The 23,540-nt window shown below is 40.0% G+C and overlaps 1 protein-coding gene across 1 annotated transcript in view; it reads right to left on the bottom strand.

Moving 5' to 3' along the window:
• LOC139757311 (uncharacterized) overlaps positions 1-23,540 on the bottom strand; it is a 773,501-nt gene that overhangs the window by 183,491 nt on the left and 566,470 nt on the right.

Below are 23,540 nucleotides of genomic sequence, written 5' to 3'. Positions count from 1 at the left end.
TTTTGTCAATGTAGCGCTGTGGCACCTTGTTTCGTGGGCTGTGTGACGTTAGTGAGGACCTGCCTACCTGACTGACTGCTTGCTTGCCTGCTTGCTTTCTTCCCTGCCTGCTTTTCTGCCTGCTTGCTTTCCTGCCTGTCTGTCTGTCTGCCTGCTCGCTTTCCTTCCAGCCACCTTGCCTGCCTGTCTATCTGCTTGGATGCCTGCTTATCTGCCTGCTAGTCCGAGAATGCTGGCGACGTGAGAGGGAAAAATCGTGTCGATGGTGGGCAGAGAAGATGGACTCTCACCAGGATGTAAGGAACGAGGCAGGATGGGGCTGAAGGATGATAAAGCGGCGCTGTAGGTAGGACAACAACGGAGAGGTGGGAGGGGTAGCATTAGGAGTCAGCATAGGATAAGAGGTCAGAAGGAAGGACACTGGAGGATAGCATCAAGCATGGGCAATAAAGAAGGGGCTAACTCAGTCCCTACGGTAGGAGGGGTGTAGGACTGGTGTTGGGTTAGGGAAACCAGAAAGAGAGTGAGATACCTGGTCAATGGGAGAGGGAGGGAGAGAAGAAGGATCGATGAGAGGGGAAGTGGGAGAGTGAGTGGGACGAAGGGCTATGGCATGGGGGGGGGTAAGTCAGGAGGGTAAGTGAGCAACAATTAGGGATACTAAGAGGAAGGGAGACTTGAGGGAGGAGGGTAATGGGAGGGAGGAAGACTGACAAGAAGGGAGAGACAATTGGGGTAGATGAATATAAAGAATATAGAGAAACGTTACCAGGGAGCGTGAGAAGTAGGGAGACAGAGGAGAGTGGAAAAGAGGCTGAGAGGTAAGATAGTGATAGGCACGATAGAGGTGGAACGCACAGTGCTGAGAGACGTGAGAGGAGGGATGCATGGTGAGAGAGGGAGGGAAGTGGGGAGGGGAAGACAGGGAAGGAAGAAGGGAGGGAAGCTTTAAAAATTCATTAATGAAGACGAACTAGATAACTAGGAGAGAGGTACTGGAAGACTTTCCTTGACAATGTCTAAGGTGAGAAGATATACGGTTTCACTGGCATTAAGCACGTAGGTAAATATTTCACAGAGATTTAGTAAACAGATTTCTTGGTGTCCATTTCTATTTATGAAAGTTCGTCCACAAGAGAATGACCATTAACCATGACAAAGACAAAGCATTGGGACACCATCAACATGGCCTGCAGAACGGCCATCTGACACAAGCTTGAGTGTAGAAAACTCACGTGATTAATGTACGGTGGCCACTGACCTTCTTTGTGCCCACCTGCAGGAAAAAGCGGCCAGCACCCGCTTGCTGGGCTAAATGCTGTCTCTGTGTCTGCCTGCGGGGTCAGTGACCGGCTGTGCGTGTCTCTCTGCGGAGTCAATGACCGGCTCTATGCCTCTCTGCTGGGTCAGTGACCCGCTGTGTGTGTGTCTCTGCTAGGTCATTAGCCGGTTCCGTAGCTATCTGCTGGGTCAGTAACCGTTTGTGTGCCTACCTGCTGGGACAGTAACCGGTTGTGTCTTTATACCGGGTCAGTGGCTGGCTGTGCACCCGTGTTCTTGCTAATTAAGCACAATGACCCAGCTCTATTTTCCCTTCCCACTCCCCTCTCCTGCACCCCTTACCTTTCACCCTACCAACCATCCCAACCCTCCTCCACCTATTCCGCTTCCACCTCTCCTTCTTCCAGCCCTCCTCTTCTATTCCCACCCTCCTCCACTCCCTATCTCGAAAAGCAATAGGTAGAGGACGTCCACGCAAGGAACCGCTTGACTGTGAGGGTAAAATAAACCTCACGAAATGCGGCAGCTTTATTTCCTGCAGTTCAGACGGAGGAAATGCAGAGGGGAGGGAAAAACCCTGGCTCCCTCCTCCTTACTGCCTCCCATATGCTCCTCCCACATACACAACTCTGGGTCTACGCATCGCTACACTTATTTCTTTGTTAGAATTTATTTTGTTTCATTTCTTTTTTTCATTCTATGCATCATTTTTTCTATGTCTTATTACTAAGCTTATATCTCTGTCAGAATCTATTCATCTCATTTCGTTTTTTACTTAGTCTTATTTCTCTTCTGTGTCTAATTTCTACGCTTGTTTCTGTTGGAATTTAATCTTCCATCGTATTTCTTTTTTCTGTCTTATTTCTTCACTTATTTCTCTGTCAGAAGTTATTTCCATCTCATTCCTTTTTTCTATGTCGTATTTCTACACTTATTTCTGTCAAAATTCAACTATCTATCTATTTCTTTTCCTAAGTTTTATTTCTATACTTATTTCTTTGCCATATTTTAATTCTCGGTCAAATTTCTTTCTTCATGCCATTTCTACCATCATTTCTGATAGAATTTCTGTGTTACGTTTCCTTTCTTCCCTGTCATATTTCTACACTTATCTCTCCGTCAGAAATAATGTTGCCGTCATATTTCCACACTTATCTCTCCGTCTGTTTCATATAACAGTGATGCCAGTCTTAGTGGCATGTCCTTATGGAAGGTCAAACCAGCAACACTAGGTGTACCGCCTTTGTTTAGGAATGGAGAAGACAAATAAATTTCCTTATCACAGATGAGGTGAAAATGAAAGTAAAAACAATACATGTGCACAATACACTCGCACAGGCCACACGGCACACAAATACACATACTCATATATATATATATATATATATATATATATATATATATATATATATATATATATATATATATATATATATATATATATGTGTGTGTATTAATATATAATATATGTATGTATATATATGTATGTATATATATATATATATATATATATATATATATATATATATATATATATATATATATATATATATATATATATATATATATATATATTTTTTTTTTTTTTTTTTTTTTTTAATACCTCGTCGCTGTCTCCCGCGGTTGCGAGGTAGCGCAAGGAAACAGACGAAAGAAATGGCCCAACCCCCCCCCCATACACATGTACATACACACGTCCACACACGCAAATATACATACCTACACAGCTTTCCATGGTTTACCCCGGACGCTTCACATGCCTTGATTCAATCCACTGACAGCACGTCAATCCCTGTATACCACATCGCTCCAATTCACTCTATTCCTTGCCCTCCTTTCACCCTCCTGCATGTTCAGGCCCCGATCACACAAAATCCTTTTCACTCCATCTTTCCACCTCCAATTTGGTCTCCCTCTTCTCCTCGTTCCCTCCACCTCCGACACATATATCCTCTTGGTCAATCTTTCCTCACTCATTCTCTCCATGTGCCCAAACCATTTCAAAACACCCTCTTCTGCTCTCTCAACCACGCTCTTTCTATTTCCACACATCTGTCTTACCCTTACGTTACTTACTCGATCAAACCACCTCACACCACACATTGTCCTCAAACATCTCATTTCCAGCACATCCATCCTCCTGCGCACAACTCTATCCATAGCCCACGCCTCGCAACCATACAACATTGTTGGAACCACTATTCCTTCAAACATACCCATTTTTGCTTTCCGAGATAATGTTCTCGACTTCCACACATTTTTCAAGGCTCCCAAAATTTTCGCCCCCTCCCCCACCCTATGATCCACTTCCGCTTCCATGGTTCCATCCGCTGACAGATCCACTCCCAGATATCTAAAACACTTCACTTCCTCCAGTTTTTCTCCATTCAAACTCACCTCCCAATTGACTTGACCCTCAACCCTACTGTACCTAATAACCTTGCTCTTATTCACATTTACTCTTAACTTTCTTCTTCCACACACTTTACCAAACTCCGTCACCAGCTTCTGCAGTTTCTCACATGAATCCGCCACCAGCGCTGTATCATCAGCGAACAACAACTGACTCACTTCCCAAGCTCTCTCATCCCCAACAGACTTCATACTTGCCCCTCTTTCCAAGACTCTTGCATTTACCTCCCTAACAACCCCATCCATAAACAAATTAAACAACCATGGAGACATCACACACCCCTGCCGCAAACCTACATTCACTGAGAACCAATCACTTTCCTCTCTTCCTACACGTACACATATATATATATATATATATATATATATATATATATATATATATATATATTTATTTATATATAAATAAATGAATAAATGAATAAATAAATAAATAAATAAATAAATAAATAAGTTCCCAAGTGCACTTTTGTGTAATAATCACATCATCAAGGGAGACACAAGAGAGAAATATAAGTCAGTTGATATACCTCGAAGAGACGAAGCTAGGACGCCATTTGGTAAACATGTGACTGTCTAAGACATACAACGAGGGTTCATAAACTTATCCTCTATCCTTTATAGATGCATCCAAGAGAATTTTCAAGTGAATTCCTGATTAAGATATTCTTTATAGTATTATTGTTGCTAAAGGCAACATTTATATTAAAGGATTTAAGCAACATGGGAAGTAAAGTATTATTAAAAGGGAGAACTAAAAGATTCTTTGTGCCAATGGGAGGTTTGGGCTCAACTCTATAAAATGATTTCTTTGCTAACTTTAGGGATTTATCAGTGAAAGATCTAGGGTACTTTAACTTACATCTAATAGATTATATATTCTCAAACTCATCATCAATAAACTCCGGACAGCAAATACTTAAAGCTCTAAGGAACATAGATTGAAATGATGATAATCTAACTCTGTCATGTTGAGATGAGTAATAATGGATATATGAGCACAAATTGGTGGGTTTTCTGTATATGCTAAACTTAAACTTGTTTCCTTGCCTATGGATCATGCAATCTAAAAATGGTAACATTGAGAGGGTGAAGGCATGTACAGAGCATCAGATTGGGGAAGAGCAGTGTGGTTTCAGAAGTGGTAGAGGATGTGTGGATCAGGTGTTTGCTTTGAAGAATGTATGTGAGAAATACTTAGAAAAGCAAATGGATTTGTGTGTAGCATTTATGGATCTGGAGAAGGCATATGATAGAGTTGATAGAGATGCTCTGTGGAAGGTATTAAGAATATATGGTGTGGGAGGAAAGTTGTTAGAAGCAGTGAAAAGTTTTTATCGAGGATGTAAGGCATGTGTACGTGTAGGAAGAGAGGAAAGTGATTGGTTCTCAGTGAATGTAGGTTTGCGGCAGGGGTGTGTGATGTCTCCATGGTTGTTTAATTTGTTTATGGATGGGGTTGTTAGGGAGGTAAATGCAAGAGTTTTGGAAAGAGGGGCAAGTATGAAGTCTGTTGGGGATGAGAGAGCTTGGGAAGTGAGTCAGTTGTTGTTCGCTGATGATACAGCGCTGGTGGCTTATTCATGTGAGAAACTGCAGAAGCTGGTGACTGAGTTTGGAAAAGTGTGTGGAAGAAGAAAGTTAAGAGTAAATGTGAATAAGAGCAAGGTTATTAGGTACAGTAGGGTTGAGGGTCAAGTCAATTGGGAGGTGAGTTTGAATGGAGAAAAACTGGAGGAAGTGAAATGTTTTAGATATCTGGGAGTGGATCTGGCAGCGGATGGAACCATGGAAGCGGAAGTGGATCATAGGGTGGGGGAGGGGGCGAAAATCCTGGGGGCCTTGAAGAATGTGTGGAAGTCGAGAACATTATCTCGGAAAGCAAAAATGGGTATGTTTGAAGGAATAGTGGTTCCAACAATGTTGTATGGTTGCGAGGCGTGGGCTATGGATAGAGTTGTGCGCAGGAAGATGGATGTGCTGGAAATGAGATGTCTGAGGACAATGTGTGGTGTGAGGTGGTTTGATCGAGTGAGTAACGTAAGGGTATGAGAGATGTGTGGAAATAAAAAGAGCGTGGTTGAGAGAGCAGAAGAGGGTGTTTTGAAGTGGTCTGGGCACATGGAGAGGATGAGTGAGGAAAGATTGACCAAGAGGATATATGTGTCGGAGGTGGAGGGAACAAGGAGAAGAGGGAGACGAAACTGGAGGTGGAAAGATGGAGTGAAAAAGATTTTGTGTGATCGGGGCCTGAACATGCAGGAGGGTGAAAGGAGGGCAAGGAATAGAGTGAATTGGAGCGATGTGGTATACCGGGGTTGACGTGCTGTCAGTGGATTGAAGCAAGGCATGTGAAGCGTCTGGGGTAAACCATGGAAAGCTGTGTAGGTATGTATATTTGCGTGTGTGGACGTATGTATATACATGTGTATGGGGGGAGGTTGGGCCATTTCTTTCGTCTGTTTCCTTGCGCTACCTCGCAAACGCGGGAGACAGCGACAAAGTATAATAAAAATAAAAAAACCATTATTTTCATTTTCTACAGTAAATTTGATGGAAGGTACTAAATTGTTAAGCAAGGGGAGCAATATTTGTAAATTTTTATTTGTTGGCCAAACACAAAGAACATCATCTACATACCTAAACCAAATTGCATTAGAAGGTAAGATATCCTTTAGTAATTTTGTTTAAAAGAAATTCCATATAAAGATTACTTAGTACAGGTGAAAGAGGATTACCCATTGCCATACCAAATTTTTTGAGCATAATAATCTCCATTGAATTGAAATACAGAGTCTTTTATACACAATTTTATCAGTTTAATGAAAACAGACTCTGAATCAGGTTAATGAATATCACCCAAGACATCAAATAAATATTCTAAAAGGTCATCAACTGGAGCTTTTGCGAAAAGTGAGAAAACATCAAAGCTAACTAGTTTGAAATCAAAATCAACATTGATATTGTTTAGCTTGTTGACTAGATCTACATTGTTCATGATATTAAAATTTGATACCTTACCCACTAAAGGACTTAATAAAGAAAATAACCATTTTGACAAATTATATGAGATGGAGCCTACTGAACTCACTATAGGTCTTGCTAGAAAATTCTGTTTATGTGTTTTGATAAGTCCATACATATATGGCAATGAAGGGGACAAAGATGACAAGCTTTTGATAAGAGAGCTATTACATTTCAACAACTTCATGTCCTTATTGAAATGAGAATCAACTGCTTCTAAGGGATTATTACTAAGTTTAGAATATGTTGTGTCATCATTTAGAAGATCATTCATTTTAGATAAATAGTTACTTTTGTCTAAAATCACAACAGTGTTAGCCTTATCTGCTTTAGTAATATGTATATCCTTGTCTTTTTTTAAGGTGTTAATAGCTCTTATGAATCTTTTAGGGCAATTAGGTTCCAATGGTTTTGACAAACTGGCATAACCTAAACCTTTACAGTTATCAATTTCATCATTACTTAAATTATTGTATTTCTCTAAATTACAAAAAGACTTTGTGACATCAACACAGCTGGCTTCCTTGTTAGAACACACAAAACTTAAGCCATAGCCTAATGCACACAAGGAATCCTTATCTAGTTGTTTATTAGACAGGTTTATCACAAAAGAAGGTTTTGTGTCCATGGTCTAGTCGCTGTTTTTAATAAGATGGTCCAACTTACATTTTAGTGACACTTGTAGCCTATTGCGTTCTTTCCTTAACCTATCATAGCAATAGTCCAACATCCGGTTCTTCCAGTATGTCGGTATTGCCATTTGAAAGGCACGTTTCTTCTCTCTTGAAATGCGAAAAGCCTCCTCCATTTCAAGTTTCTTTAATTCAATGTTTTTCTTTAAACAGATAATATTTTGGAATTGGTCAAATGGTCGGCCAGACGGCTGCAACATCAATGTATATCAACTGACTTATATTTCTCTCTTGTAGTCTCCCCTGATGATGTGATTATTACACGAAACTGCACATGGGAACTTATCGTGTTTCATATTCCCCGTGGAGTCATAGGAATACATATATATATATATATATATATATATATATATATATATATATATATATATATATATATATATATATATATATATATATATATATATATATTATCCCTGGGGATAGGGGATTAAGAATACTTCCCACGTATTTCCTGCATGTCGTAGAAGGCGACTAAAAGGGGAGGGAGCGGGGGGCTGGAAATCCTCCCCTCTCGTTTTTTTTTTTTTAATTTTCCAAAAGAAGGAACAGAGGGGGCCAGGTGAGGATATTCCAAAAAAGGCCCAGTCCTCTGTTCTTAACGCTACCTCGCTAACGCGGGAAATGGCGAATAGTTTAAAAAAATATATATATATATATATATATATATATATATATATATATATATATATATATATATATATATATATATATATATATTGCATGTATGACTCATGGTGAGGTGCCTGAGGATTGGCGGAATGCGTGCATAGTGCCATTGTACAAAGGCAAAGGGGATAAGATTGAGTGCTCAAATTACAGAGGTATAAGTTTGTTGAGTGTTCCTGTTAAATTATATGGGAGGGTATTGATTGAGAGGGTGAAGGCATGTACAGAGCATCAGATTGGGGAAGAGCAGTGTGGTTTCAGAAGTGGTAGAGGATGTGTGGATCAGGTGTTTGCTTTGAAGAATGTATGTGAGAAATACTTAGAAAAGCAAATGGATTTGTATGTAGCATTTATGGATCTGGAGAAGGCATATAATAGAGTTGATAGAGATGCTCTGTGGAAGGTATTAAGAATATATGGTGTGGGAGGCAAGTTGTTAGAAGCAGTGAAAAGTTTTTATCGAGGATGTAAGGCATGTGTACGTGTAGGAAGAGAGGAAAGTGATTGGTTCTCAGTGAATGTAGGTTTGCGGCAGGGGTGTGTGATGTCTCCATGGTTGTTTAATTTGTTTATGGATGGGGTTGTTAGGGAGGTAAATGCAAGAGTTTTGGAAAGAGGGGCAAGTATGAAGTCTGTTGGGGATGAGAGAGCTTGGGAAGTGAGTCAGTTGTTGTTCGCTGATGATACAGCGCTGGTGGCTGATTCATGTAAAAAACTGCAGAAGCTGGTGACTGAGTTTGGTAAAGTGTGTGGAAGAAAGTTAAGAGTAAATGTGAATAAGAGCAAGGTTATTAGGTACAGTAGGGTTGAGGGTCAAGTCAATTGGGAGGTAAGTTTGAATGGAGAAAAACTGGAGGAAGTGAAGTGTTTTAGATATCTGGGAGTGGATCTGGCAGCGGATGGAAACAGAAAAGCGGAAGTGGATCATAGGGTGGGGGAGAGGGCGAAAATTCTGGGAGCCTTGAAGAATGTGTGGAAGTCGAGAACATTATCTCGGAAAGCAAAAATGGGTATGTTTGAAGGAATAGTGGTTCCAACAATGTTGTATGGTTGCGAGGCGTGGGCTATGGATAGAGTTGTGCGCAGGAGGATGGATGTGCTGGAAATGAGATGTTTGAGGACAATGTGTGGTGTGAGGTGGTTTGATCGAGTAAGTAACGTAAGGGTAAGAGAGATGTGTGGAAATAAAAAGAGCGTGGTTGAGAGAGCAGAAAAGGGTGATTTGAAATGGTTTGGGCACATGGAGAGAATGAGTGAGGAAAGATTGACCAAGAGGATATATGTGTCGGAGGTGGAGGGAGCGAGGAGAAGAGGGAGACCAAATTGGAGGTGGAAAGATGAGTGAAAAAGATTTTGTGTGATCGGGGCCTGAACATGCAGGAGGGTGAAAGGAGGGCAAGGAATAGAGTGAATTGGAGCGATGTGGTATACCGGGGTTGACGTGCTGTCAGTGGATTGAATCAAGGCATGTGAAGCGTCTGGGGTAAGACATGGAAAGCTGTGTAGGTATGTATATTTGCGTGTGTGGACGTATGTATATACATGTGTATGGGGGTGGGTTGGGCCATTTCTTTCGTCTGTTTCCTTGCGCTACCTCGCAAACGCGGGAGACAGCGACAAAAAAAAAAAAAATATATTGCAAGGGGTCAAAGGGGTGCGCGTGGTCTAGTATATGCATAAAACCACGGGGAAAATTAAACACGAAAAGTTTCCAAATACACTTTCGTGTAATGACCACATCGTCAGGAGAGACACAAGAATGAGGCAGAAGACGTAGAACAGTCAGTTGATGTACTGGGAAGAGTCGTAGCTAAGACGCCACTGGTAAACAAATTACGGCTCCTCCCTGTATATCAACTTATTGTTCTACGTCTTCTGTCTCATTTTCGTATCTTCCCGAACGATGTGATCAAGACACGAAAGTGCACTTGGGAACTTACCATTTTTTATTCTTCTCGAGGTTTTATGCGTATCTTAAAAAATACATTAACATTTCAGTGCACGAAAATTTATATAAAAAAAATCCTTTATAAAAAATGCTTTAAAAAAATCCATATAAAAAAACTTCAAAATTGAAAGAAGAGAACTGTAAAAAGAAAGAAAGATAAAGACACGTGTACTTCACTACCACACAACTACTGTAAAGAGATGAGTGAATGATGATTAAATGACTGTGATTATCCCCGTTGTATCTTGTATGCCGCAGCTTCCCTTACACGTTCACACCCGCAGATACTTTGCTCTGGACGGCGGAAGATCGACAGGAAACTGTGAATGGGATCATTCCATTTTATCAGACTCGCAAAAAGGAATCGCAGATTGCATGACGGAAAACCTTGAAACGATCAGAGAAGAGAAAATGGGATAGGAGATATAGTTGGCAAGGAGAAGGGGCACAACTGTGTATATATATATATATATATATATATATATATATATATATATATATATATATATATATAAAGATATGTATATATATGTATGTGTGTGTGTGTGTGTGTATGTGCATATGTGTGTGTGTGTGTGTGTGTGTGTGTATATGTATATATATATATATATGTATATTATCCCTGGGGATAGGGGTGAAAGAATACTTCCCACGTATTCCTCGCGTGTCGTAGAAAGCGACTAGAGGGGACGGGAGCGGGGGGCCGGAAATCCTCCCCTCCTTGTATTAACTTTCTAAAATGGGAAACAGAAGAAGGAGTCACGCGGGGAGTGATCATCCTCCTCGAAGGCTCAGAGTGGGGTGCCTAAATGTGTGTGGATGTAACCAAGATGTGAAAAAAGGAGAGATAGGTAGTATGTTTGAGGAAAGGAACCTGGATGTTTTGGCTCTGAGTGAAACGAAGCTCAAGGGTAAAGGGGAAGAGTGGTTTGGAAATGTCTGGGGAGTGAAGTCAGGGGTTAGTGAGAGGACAAGAGCAAGGGAAGGAGTAGCAATACTCCTGAAACAGGAGTTGTGGGAGTATGTGATAGAATGTAAGAAAGTAAATTCTCGATTAATATGGGTAAAATTGAAAGTTGATGGAGAGAGGTGGGTGATTATTGGTGCATATGCACCTGGGCATGAGAAGAAAGATCATGAGAGGCAAGTGTTTTGGGAGCAGCTAAATGAGTGTGTTAGCGGTTTTGATGCACGAGACCGGGTTATAGTGATGGGTGATTTGAATGCAAAGGTGAGTAATGTGGCAGTTGAGGGAATAATTGGTATTCATGGGGTGTTCAGTGTTGTAAATGGAAATGGTGAAGAGCTTGTAGATTTATGTGCTGAAAAAGGACTGATGATTGGGAATACCTGGTTTAAAAAGCGAGATATACATAAGTATACTTATGTAAGTAGGAGAGATGGCCAGAGAGCGTTATTGGATTACGTGTTAATTGACAGGCGTGCGAAAGAGAGACTTTTGGATGTTAATGTGCTGAGAGGTGCAACTGGAGGGATGTCTGATCATTATCTTGTGGAGGCTAAGGTGAAGATTAGTATGGGTTTTCAGAAAAGAGGAGTGAATGTTGGGGTGAAGAAGGTGGTGAGAGTAAGTGAGCTTGGGAAGGAGACCTGTGTGGGGAAGTACCAGGAGAGACTGTGTACAGAATGGAAAAAGGTGAGAACAATGGAAGTAAGGGGAGTCGGGGAGGAATGGGATGTATTTAGGGAATCAGTGATGGATTGCGCAAAAGATGCTTGTGGCATGAGAAGAGTGGGAGGTGGGCTGTTTAGAAAGGGTAGTGAGTGGTGGGATGAAGAAGTAAGAGTATTAGTGAAAGAGAAGAGAGAGGCATTTGGACGATTTTTGCAGGGAAAAAATGCAATTGAGTGGGAGAAGTATAAAAGAAAGAGACAGGAGGTCAAGAGAAAGGTGCAAGAGGTGAAAAAAAGGGCAAATGAGAGTTGGGGTGAGAGACTATCAGTAAATTTTAGGGAGAATAAAAAGATGTTCTGGAAGGAGGTAAATAGGGTGCGTAAGACAAGGGAGCAAATGGGAACTTCAGTGAAGGGCGTAAATGGGGAGGTGATAACAAGTAGCGGTGATGTGAGAAGGAGATGGAATGAGTATTTTGAAGGTTTGTTGAATGTGTCTGATGACAGAGTGGCAGATATAGGGTGTTTTGGTCGAGGTGGTGTGCAAAGTGAGAGGGTTAGGGAAAATGATTTGGTAAACAGAGAAGAGGTAGTAAAAGCTTTGCGGAAGATGAAAGCCGGCAAGGCAGCAGGTTTGGATGGTATTGCAGTGGAATTTATTAAGAAAGGGGGTGACTGTATTGTTGACTGGTTGGTAAGGTTATTTAATGTATGTATGACTCATGGTGAGGTGCCTGAGGATTGGCGGAATGCGTGCATAGTGCCATTGTACAAAGGCAAAGGGGATAAGAGTGAGTGCTCAAATTACAGAGGTATAAGTTTGTTGAGTATTCCTGGTAAATTATATGGGAGGGTATTGATTGAGAGGGTGAAGGCATGTACAGAGCATCAGATTGGGGAAGAGCAGTGCGGTTTCAGAAGTGGTAGAGGATGTGTGGATCAGGTGTTTGCTTTGAAGAATGTATGTGAGAAATACTTAGAAAAGCAAATGGATTTGTATGTAGCATTTATGGATCTGGAGAAGGCATATGATAGAGTTGATAGAGATGCTCTGTGGAAGGTATTAAGAATATATGGTGTGGGAGGCAAGTTGTTAGAAGCAGTGAAAAGTTTTTATCGAGGATGTAAGGCATGTGTACGTGTAGGAAGAGAGGAAAGTGATTGGTTCTCAGTGAATGTAGGTTTGCGGCAGGGGTGTGTGATGTCTCCATGGTTGTTTAATTTGTTTATGGATGGGGTTGTAAAGGAGGTAAATGCAAGAGTCCTGGAAAGAGGGGCAAGTATGAAGTCTGTTGGGGATGAGAGAGCTTGGGAAGTGAGTCAATTGTTGTTCGCTGATGATACAGCGCTGGTGGCTGATTCATGTGAGAAACTGCAGAAGCTGGTGACTGAGTTTGGTAAAGTGTGTGGAAGAAGAAAGTTGAGAGTAAATGTGAATAAGAGCAAGGTTATTAGGTACAGTAGGGGTGAGGGTCAAGTCAATTGGGAGGTGAGTTTGAATGGAGAAAAACTGGAGGAAGTGAAGTGTTTTAGATATCTGGGAGTGGATCTGTCAGCGGATGGAACCATGGAAGCGGAAGTGGATCATAGGGTGGGGGAGGGGGCGAAATTTTGGGAGCCTTGAAAAATGTGTGGAAGTCGAGAACATTATCTCGGAAAGCAAAAATGGGTATGTTTGAGGGAATAGTGGTTCCAACAATGTTGTATGGTTGCGAGGCGTGGGCTATGGATAGAGATGTGCGCAGGAGGATGGATGTGCTGGAAATGAGATGTTTGAGGACAATGTGTGGTGTGAGGTGGTTTGATCGAGTAAGTAACGTAAGGGTAAGAGAGATGTGTGGAAATAAAAAGAGCGTGGTTGAGAGAGCAGAAGAGGGTGTTTTGAAATGGTTTGGGCACATGGAGAGAATGAGTGAGGAGAGATTGACCAAGAGGATATATGTGTCGGAGGTGGAGGGAACGAGGAGAAGAGGGAGACCAAATTGGAGGTGGAAAGATGGAGTGAAAAAGATTTTGTGTGATCGGGGCCTGAACATGCAGGAGGGTGAAAGGAGGGCAAGAAATAGAGTTTAATTGGAGCGATGGGTATACCCGGGGTTTTTTCGTGCTGTCAGTTTGGTTGAACAAGGCATGTGGGAAACGTCTGGGGGGGAAAAAAATGGAAAAAAATGTGTTTTGGTATGTTTATTTGGTGTGTGGACGTATGTTTATACATGTGTTGGGGGGGGGGCCATTTTTTTTGTCTGTTTCCCTTTCGCTTTCCTTTGCAAAAAGCGGAGACGCGACCCAAAGTTTTAATAAAAAAAAAAAACCCTTATTTTCATTTTCCACAGTAAATTTGATGGAAGGTACTAAATTGGGTTTAAAAAGGGGGAAATTTTTTGAAAATTTTTTTTTTTTTTTGGCCAAAAAACAAAGAAACTTCTTTCATACCCCAAACTAAAAAGCATTAGAAAGGTTAAAAAATCCTTTAGTAAATTTTTTTTAAAAAAATTCCAATTTTAAAAATTATTGTAAGGTTTAAAAAAGGGTTACAAATTTCCATACCAAATTTTTTTGGGATAATAATTTCCATTAAAATTTAAAAAACAAGTCTTTTATACACAATTTTATTTGTTTAAAAGAAAACGACTTTGAAACAGGTTTAAAGGGAAAATCCCAAAGGGCATTTAAAAAAAATATTCTAAAGGTCATCCGGGGCTTTTTGGGAAAAGTTTAGGGAAAAAATTTAAAGTTTAAATAGTTTGGGAAAAAAAAATTAACATTGGGTATTGTTTAGCTTGTTGACTAAATCTACATTGTTTTATGATATTTAAAAATTTTTACCTTTAAACCCCTAAAGGCTTAAAAAAGAAAATAACCATTTTGACAAATTTTTTATGGATGGGAGCCTACCCAATCATATAAGGGGCTTGCTAGAAAATTTTTTATGTGGTTTTTTATTTGGGCCAACATATATGGAAAAGAAGGGGAAAAGATGACAAACTTTTGAAAGAGAATTTACCTTTTTAAAAACTTCATTTCCTTTTTTGAAATAGGGAAAAAATGCTTCTTAAAGGATTTTCTAAGTTTTTGAATTGTTGTGTATCCTTTTTAAAAAATCAAAATTTTAGAAAAATAGTTACTTTTGTCTAAAATCCCCAACAGTGTTAGCCTTTTATTTCTTTAGAAAATGTATATCCTTGTTTTTTTTTTAAAAATTTTTAATTTGCTCTTTTGATTTTTTTGGGCAATTAGGTTCCAATGGTTTTGACAAACTGGCCCAAAACCCAAACCCTTACAGTTTTCAATTTTCATCATTTTCTTAAAAAAATGGGATTTTTCTAAATTACAAAAAGCTTTGTGCCCTCAACAGCTGGCTTTCCCCTTTTTTAGACACACAAAACTTTAAAAAAAGCCTAAAGCCCAGGAAAACCCTTTTCTAGGGTTGTTTATTTGAAAAGGTTTATTCCCAAAAAAAGGGGTTTTTGGTTCCCCCGGGCCCGTGCTGTTTTTTTTAAAAAGGGTGGTCCAAATTAAAAAATTTGTGCCTTTTTAGCCCATTGGGGTCTTTTCCCTTTAACCCATCATGATAGTCCCAAAATCCGGTTCTTCCCGTAGTCGGGAAATTTGCCATTTGAAAAAAAGGGTTTTTTCTCTCTTTTAAAGCGGGAAAACCTCCTTTTTTTTTTTTTTTTTTCCCCGTTTCTTTAATTCAATGTTTTTTTTAAATAAATTTTTTTGGGGAAATTTGGGCAAATGGTCGGCCAGACGGGTGCATATTATATATATTTATTTATATATTATATATATAATATATATATATATATTTATTGCATGTAATGACTCATGGGTGAGGTGCCTGAGGATTTGGCGGATGCGTGCATAGTGCCATGTACAAAGGCAAAGGGGATAAGATTTGAGTGATCAAATACAGAGGTATAAGTTTGTTGAGTTCCTGTTTAAATTATATGGGAGGGTATGATTGAGTGGGTGATGGCATGTAACAGGCATCAGAATTGGGGAAGAGCAGTGTGTTTCAGGAAGTGGTAGAGGATTTTGTGGATCAGGTGTTTGTTTGAAGAATGTATGTGAGAAATACTTAGAAAGCAATGGATTTGTATGTAGCCATTTATGGATCTGGAGAAGGCATATAATAGAGGTTGAATAGAGATGATCTGTGAAGGTATTAGAATATTATGGTGTGGGAGGCAAGTTTTTGTTAGAAAGCAGTGAAAAGTTTTTATCGAGGATGTAAGGATGTGTACGTGTAGGAAGAGAGGAAGTGATTAGGGTTCTCAGTGATGTAGGTTTGCGGCAGGGGTGTTGTGATGTCTCCATGGTTGTTTAATTTGTTTATGGATGGGGTTGTTAGGGAGGTAAATGCAAGAGATTTTGGAAAGAGGGGCAAGTATGACGTCTGTTGGGGATGAGAGAGCCTTGGGAAGTGAGTCAGTTGTGTTCGTGATGTACAGCGCTGGTGGTGATTCTTGTAAAAAACTGCAGAAGCTGGTGACTGAGGTTGGTAAAGTGTGTGGAAGAAAGTTAAGAGTAAATGTGAATAAGAGCAAGGTTATTGCGGTACAGTAGGGTTTGAGGGTCAAGTCAGTTGGGAGGTTAAGTTTGAATGGAGAAAAATGAGGGAAGTGAAGTGTTTTAGAATATCTGGGATGTGGATCTGGCAGCGGATGGAAACAGAAAAGCGGAAGTGGATCATAAGGGTGGGGATGAGGCGCGAATTCTGGGAGGCCTTGAGAATGTGTGGAAGTCGAGAACATTATCTGGAAAGCAAAAAAAATGGGTATGTTTCGAAGGAATAGTTGGTTTTCCAAACAATGTTGTTTGGTTGCGAGGCGTGGGCTATGTATAGAGTTGTGCGGCAGGAGGATGGATGTGCTGGAAATGAGATGTTTGGGACAATCTGTGGTGGTGAGGTGGTTTGGATCGGAGTAAAGTAACGTAAGGGTAGAGGATGTGTGGAAATAATAAGAGCGTTGTTGGAGAGCGAAAAGGGTGCGAATTTGGAAATGTTTTGGGCACAATGGAGAGAATGAGAGAGGAAAGATTGACCAAGTGGGATATATGTGTCGGAGGTGGAGGGAAGAGCGTGGAGAAGAGGGAGACCCAAATGGAGGTGAAAGATGAAGTGAAAAAGATTTGTTGTGATCGGGGCTCTTGAACATGCAGGAGGGTGAAAGGAGGGCAAGAATAGATGAATTGGAGCGATGTGTATACCGGGGTTGACGTGCTGTCAGTGGATTGATTGAATCAGGATGTGAAGCGTCTGGGGTAAGGCATGGAAAGCTGTGTAGGTATGTATAGTTGAGTATGTGGGACGTAGTATATGACACTGTGTTATGGGGTGGTTATGGGCCATTTCTTTCGTCTGTTTACTTGCGCTACCTCGCAAAAAAACGGGGGAGGAGACAGCGACAAAAAAAAAAAAAAATATATTGCAAGGGTACAATGGTGGCGCGTGGTATAGTCTATGCATAACCCATGGGGACAAAATTAAACACGGAAAAGTTTACCAATATACAACTTTCGTGTAGACCTCATCGTCAGGGAGAGACACAAGTATGGGCAGGAAGACGTAGATCAGACAGTTGATGTTATGAGAAGGAGGTCGAAGCTAAGACGCCACTGTTAAAACAAATTAGCTCCTCCTTGTATATCAAATTATTGTTCTCCCGTTTCTGTCTCATTTTCGTATCTTCCCGAACGTGTGATCAAGACACGAAGTGCACTTGGGAACTTTCATTTTTTATTCTTCTCGAGGTTTTTTGCGTTTTCTTAAAAAAATACATTAACATTTCAGTGCTTACGAAAATTTATATAAAAAAATTCTTTATAAAAAATGTTTTAAAAAAATCCTATAAAAAAAACTTCCAAATTGAACGAGGAGAACTGTAAAAAGAAAAGAAAGGAATAATAGACAACGTGTACTTCACTACCACACAACTACTGTAAAGAGATGAGTGAATGATGATTAAAGGACTGTGATTTCCCCGTTGTATCTTGTATGCCGCAGCTTCCCTTCCGTTCACACGGCAGATACTTTGTCTGGACGGCGGATGATCGAAGGAAACCGTTGATGGGTTTCATTCCATTTTATAAGACTCGCAAAAAGGAATCGAGATGGCATGCGGAAAACCTTGAATAAGATCAGAGAAGAGAAAATGGGATGCTAGGAGATATAGTTGCAAGGAGAAGGGCACAACTGTGTTATATATAGATTTAATATATATATATAATATTATCTATATATTTATATGGTTATTTATAAGATATGTATATATATGTATGTGTGCTTGTGTGTGTAGTGTATGTGCAATATATTAGTGTGTGTGTGTGTGTGTGTGTGTGTGTATATGTATATATTATTATTATATATGTATATTATCCCTGAGGGATAGGGGTGAAAGAATACTTCCACGTATTCCTCGCGTGTAGTAGGAAAGCGGACTAGCGGGGACGGAGCGGGGGGCCGGAAATCCTCCCTCCTTGTATTAAACTTTCTAAAATGGGAAACAGAGAAGATGTCACGCGGGGATTGATATTCCTCGAATGCTCAGTGTGGGGGCTCATAAATGTGTGTGAGAGGTAACCAGATGTGGACAACAGGAGAGATAGGTAGTATGTTGAGGAAAGGAACTGGATGTTTTGGATCTGAGTGAACGAAGCTCCAAGGGTAAGGGGAAGAGTGGTTTGGAAATGTCTGGGGAGTGAAAGGTCAGGGGTTAGTGTGAGGGACAAGAGAAAGGGAAGGAGTTTTGCTATACTCTGAAACAGGAGTTGTGGGAGTATGTGTTAGAATGTTAAGAAAGTAAATTCTCGATAATTTAATATGGGTAAAATTGAAAGTTGATGGAGAGAGGTGGGTGATTATGGTGGCATATGCACCTTGAGGCATGAGAAGAAAGATCTTGAGAGGCAAGTGTTTTGGGAGCACGCTAAATGAGTGTGTTTATTAGCGGGTTTTGATGGCAAGGACGGGTTATAGTGATGGGTGATTTGAATGCAAAGGAGAGGTAATGTGGCTGTTTAGGGAATAATTGGTATTCATTGGGGTGTTCAGTGTATGTAATTGGAAATGGTGAGAGCTTGTATGGATTTATGTGCTGAAAAAGGACTGATGTTTGGGAAATACCTGGTTTTAAAACAGCGAGTTATACATAAGTATATTATGTAAGTAGGAGAGATTGGCCAGGAGAGCGTTATTGGATTTACGGTAATTTCACGCGTGCGGATAAGGAGAGACATTTGGATGTTAATGTGTGAGAGGTGCAATGGAGGGATGTCTGATCATTATCTTGTGGCGGCTAAGGTGAAGATTAGTATGGGTTTCAGAAAAGAGGTTTGGTGATGTTGGGGTGAAGAAGGTGGTGAAGAGTAATGAGCTGGGGAAGGAGACCTGAGTGGGGGATAGTCAGGAGAGACTGTGTACAGAATGGGAAGAGTGAGAAACAATGGAAGTAAGGGAGTCGGGGTGAATGGGATGTATTTAGGGAATCCAGGAGATGGATTGGGATAAAGAAGAAAAGGTTTAGAAAGAGAAGAGAGAGGTTTGGAGATTTTTGCAGGGAAAAAATGAATTGAGTGGGGGGTTTTAAAAAGAAAGAAAAGGAGGTCAAGGAAAGGTGAAGGGTGAAAAAGGGCAAATGAGGTTGGGGTGAGAGATAAAAAAATTTTGGGAGATAAAAAGATTTTTGAAGGAGGTAAAAAAAGTGGAAAGAAAAGGGAAAGGGGAAACTTGTGAAGGGGGCCCAAATGGGGGTGAACAAGTGGGTGAGGGGAAAGGGAGAGGATGGATTTTGAGTTTGTTAAAATGTGTTTGTGAAAGTGGCAAATTGGGTTTTTTGGTCGAGGGGGTGTGAAAAGGAGGGGTTGGAAAATGTTTGGGAAAAAAAGAGAAAGGATTTAAGCTTTGGGAAAGATAAAAGGGCAAGGAGGGGTTTGGTGGTTTGGTGGAATTTTTAAAAAAGGGGGTGATGTATTTTTGATTTGGGAAAGGTTTTTTAAGATGTAGATTGGTGAGGGCTGGGTTGGGGAAATGGTGATGGTTGTAAAAAGGAAAGGGTAAGGTGAGTGTAATTAAGGGGTTTAAAAGTTTGTTGAGTTTCGGAAAATTTATGGGGGGGTTTTATTGAGAGGGTGAAGGCATGTACAGAGCATCAGATTGGGGAAGAGCAGTGTGGTTTCAGAAGTGGTAGAGGATGTGTGGATCAGGTGTTTGCTTTGAAGAATGTATGTGAGAAATACTTAGAAAAGCAAATGGATTTGTGTGTAGCATTTATGGATTGGAGAAGGCATATGATAGAGTTGATAGAGATGCTCTGTGGAAGGTATTAAGAATATATGGTGTGGGAGGAAAGTTGTTAGAAGCAGTGAAAAGTTTTTATCGAGGATGTAAGGCATGTGTACGTGTAGGAAGAGAGGAAGTGATTGGTTCTCAGTGAATGTAGGTTTGCGGCAGGGGTGTGTGATGTCTCCATGGTTGTTTAATTTGTTTATGGATGGGGTTGTTAGGGAGGTAAATGCAAGAGTTTTGGAAAGAGGGGCAAGTATGAAGTCTGTTGGGGATGAGAGAGCTTGGGAAGTGAGTCAGTTGTTGTTCGCTGATGATACAGCGCTGGTGGCTTATTCATGTGAGAAACTGCAGAAGCTGGTGACTGAGTTTGGAAAAGTGTGTGGAAGAAGAAAGTTAAGAGTAAATGTGAATAAGAGCAAGGTTATTAGGTACAGTAGGGTTGAGGGTCAAGTCAATTGGGAGGTGAGTTTGAATGGAGAAAAACTGGAGGAAGTGAAGTGTTTTAGATATCTGGGAGTGGATCTGGCAGCGGATGGAACCATGGAAGCGGAAGTGGATCATAGGGTGGGGGAGGGGGCGAAAATCCTGGGGGCCTTGAAGAATGTGTGGAAGTCGAGAACATTATCTCGGAAAGCAAAAATGGGTATGTTTGAAGGAATAGTGGTTCCAACAATGTTGTATGGTTGCGAGGCGTGGGCTATGGATAGAGTTGTGCGCAGGAAGATGGATGTGCTGGAAATGAGATGTCTGAGGACAATGTGTGGTGTGAGGTGGTTTGATCGAGTGAGTAACGTAAGGGTATGAGAGATGTGTGGAAATAAAAAGAGCGTGGTTGAGAGAGCAGAAGAGGGTGTTTTGAAGTGGTTGGGCACATGGAGAGGATGAGTGAGGAAAGATTGACCAAGAGGATATATGTGTCGGAGGTGGAGGGAACAAGGAGAAGAGGGAGACGAAACTGGAGGTGGAAAGATGGAGTGAAAAAAGATTTGTGTGATCGGGGCCTGAACATGCAGTGAGGGTGAAAGGAGGGCAAGGAATAGAGTGAATTGGAGCGATGTGGTATACCGGGGTTGACGTGCTGTCAGTGGATTGAAGCAAGGCATGTGAAGCGTCTGGGGTAAACCATGGAAAGTGTGTAGGTATGTATATTTGCGTGTGTGGACGTATGTATATACATGTGTATGGGGGGAGGTTGGGCCATTTCTTTCGTCTGTTTCCTTGCGCTACCTCGCAAACGCGGGAGACAGCGACAAAGTATAATAAAAATAAAAAAAACCCTTATTTTCATTTTCTACAGTAAATTTGATGGAAGGTACTAAATTGTTAAGCAAGGGGAGCAATATTTGTAAATTTTTATTTGTTGGCCAAACACAAAGAACATCATCTACATACCTAAACCAAATTGCATTAGAAGGTAAGATATCCTTTAGTAATTTTGTTTAAAAGAAATTCCATATAAAGATTACTTAGTACAGGTGAAAGAGGATTACCCATTGCCATACCAAATTTTTTGAGCATAATAATCTCCATTGAATTGAAATACAGAGTCTTTTATACACAATTTTATCAGTTTAATGAAAACAGACTCTGAATCAGGTTAATGAATATCACCCAAGACATCAAATAAATATTCTAAAAGGTCATCAACTGGAGCTTTTGCGAAAAGTGAGAAAACATCAAAGCTAACTAGTTTGAAATCAAAATCAACATTGATATTGTTTAGCTTGTTGACTAGATCTACATTGTTCATGATATTAAAATTTGATACCTTACCCACTAAAGGACTTAATAAAGAAAATAACCATTTTGACAAATTATATGAGATGGAGCCTACTGAACTCACTATAGGTCTTGCTAGAAAATTCTGTTTATGTGTTTTGATAAGTCCATACATATATGGCAATGAAGGGGACAAAGATGACAAGCTTTTGATAAGAGAGCTATTACATTTCAACAACTTCATGTCCTTATTGAAATGAGAATCAACTGCTTCTAAGGGATTATTACTAAGTTTAGAATATGTTGTGTCATCATTTAGAAGATCATTCATTTTAGATAAATAGTTACTTTTGTCTAAAATCACAACAGTGTTAGCCTTATCTGCTTTAGTAATATGTATATCCTTGTCTTTTTTTAAGGTGTTAATAGCTCTTATGAATCTTTTAGGGCAATTAGGTTCCAATGGTTTTGACAAACTGGCATAACCTAAACCCTTTACAGTTATCAATTTCATCATTACTTAAATTATTGTATTTCTCTAAATTACAAAAAGACTTTGTGACATCAACACAGCTGGCTTCCTTGTTAGAACACACAAAACTTAAGCCATAGCCTAATGCACACAAGGAATCCTTATCTAGTTGTTTATTAGACAGGTTTATCACAAAAGAAGGTTTTGTGTCCATGGTCTAGTCGCTGTTTTTAATAAGATGGTCCAACTTACATTTTAGTGACACTTGTAGCCTATTGCGTTCTTTCCTTAACCTATCATAGCAATAGTCCAACATCCGGTTCTTCCAGTATGTCGGTATTGCCATTTGAAAGGCACGTTTCTTCTCTCTTGAAATGCGAAAAGCCTCCTCCATTTCAAGTTTCTTTAATTCAATGTTTTTCTTTAAACAGATAATATTTTGGAATTGGTCAAATGGTCGGCCAGACGGCTGCAACATCAATGTATATCAACTGACTTATATTTCTCTCTTGTAGTCTCCCCTGATGATGTGATTATTACACGAAACTGCACATGGGAACTTATCGTGTTTCATATTCCCCGTGGAGTCATAGGAATACATATATATATATATATATATATATATATATATATATATATATATATATATATATATATATATATATATATATATATATATATATATTATCCCTGGGGATAGGGGATTAAGAATACTTCCCACGTATTTCCTGCATGTCGTAGAAGGCGACTAAAAGGGGAGGGAGCGGGGGGCTGGAAATCCTCCCCTCTCGTTTTTTTTTTTTTAATTTTCCAAAAGAAGGAACAGAGTGGGCCAGGTGAGGATATTCCAAAAAAGGCCCAGTCCTCTGTTCTTAACGCTACCTCGCTAACGCGGGAAATGGCGAATAGTTTAAAAAAATATATATATATATATATATATATATATATATATATATATATATATATATATATATATATATATATATATATATATTGCATGTATGACTCATGGTGAGGTGCCTGAGGATTGGCGGAATGCGTGCATAGTGCCATTGTACAAAGGCAAAGGGGATAAGATTGAGTGCTCAAATTACAGAGGTATAAGTTTGTTGAGTGTTCCTGTTAAATTATATGGGAGGGTATTGATTGAGAGGGTGAAGGCATGTACAGAGCATCAGATTGGGGAAGAGCAGTGTGGTTTCAGAAGTGGTAGAGGATGTGTGGATCAGGTGTTTGCTTTGAAGAATGTATGTGAGAAATACTTAGAAAAGCAAATGGATTTGTATGTAGCATTTATGGATCTGGAGAAGGCATATAATAGAGTTGATAGAGATGCTCTGTGGAAGGTATTAAGAATATATGGTGTGGGAGGCAAGTTGTTAGAAGCAGTGAAAAGTT

Source organism: Panulirus ornatus, chromosome 25 (assembly GCF_036320965.1).
Source record: "Panulirus ornatus isolate Po-2019 chromosome 25, ASM3632096v1, whole genome shotgun sequence".
Taxonomy (NCBI): Eukaryota; Metazoa; Arthropoda; class Malacostraca; order Decapoda; family Palinuridae; genus Panulirus; species Panulirus ornatus.
This window is presented reverse-complemented; position numbering and strand designations above follow the sequence as displayed.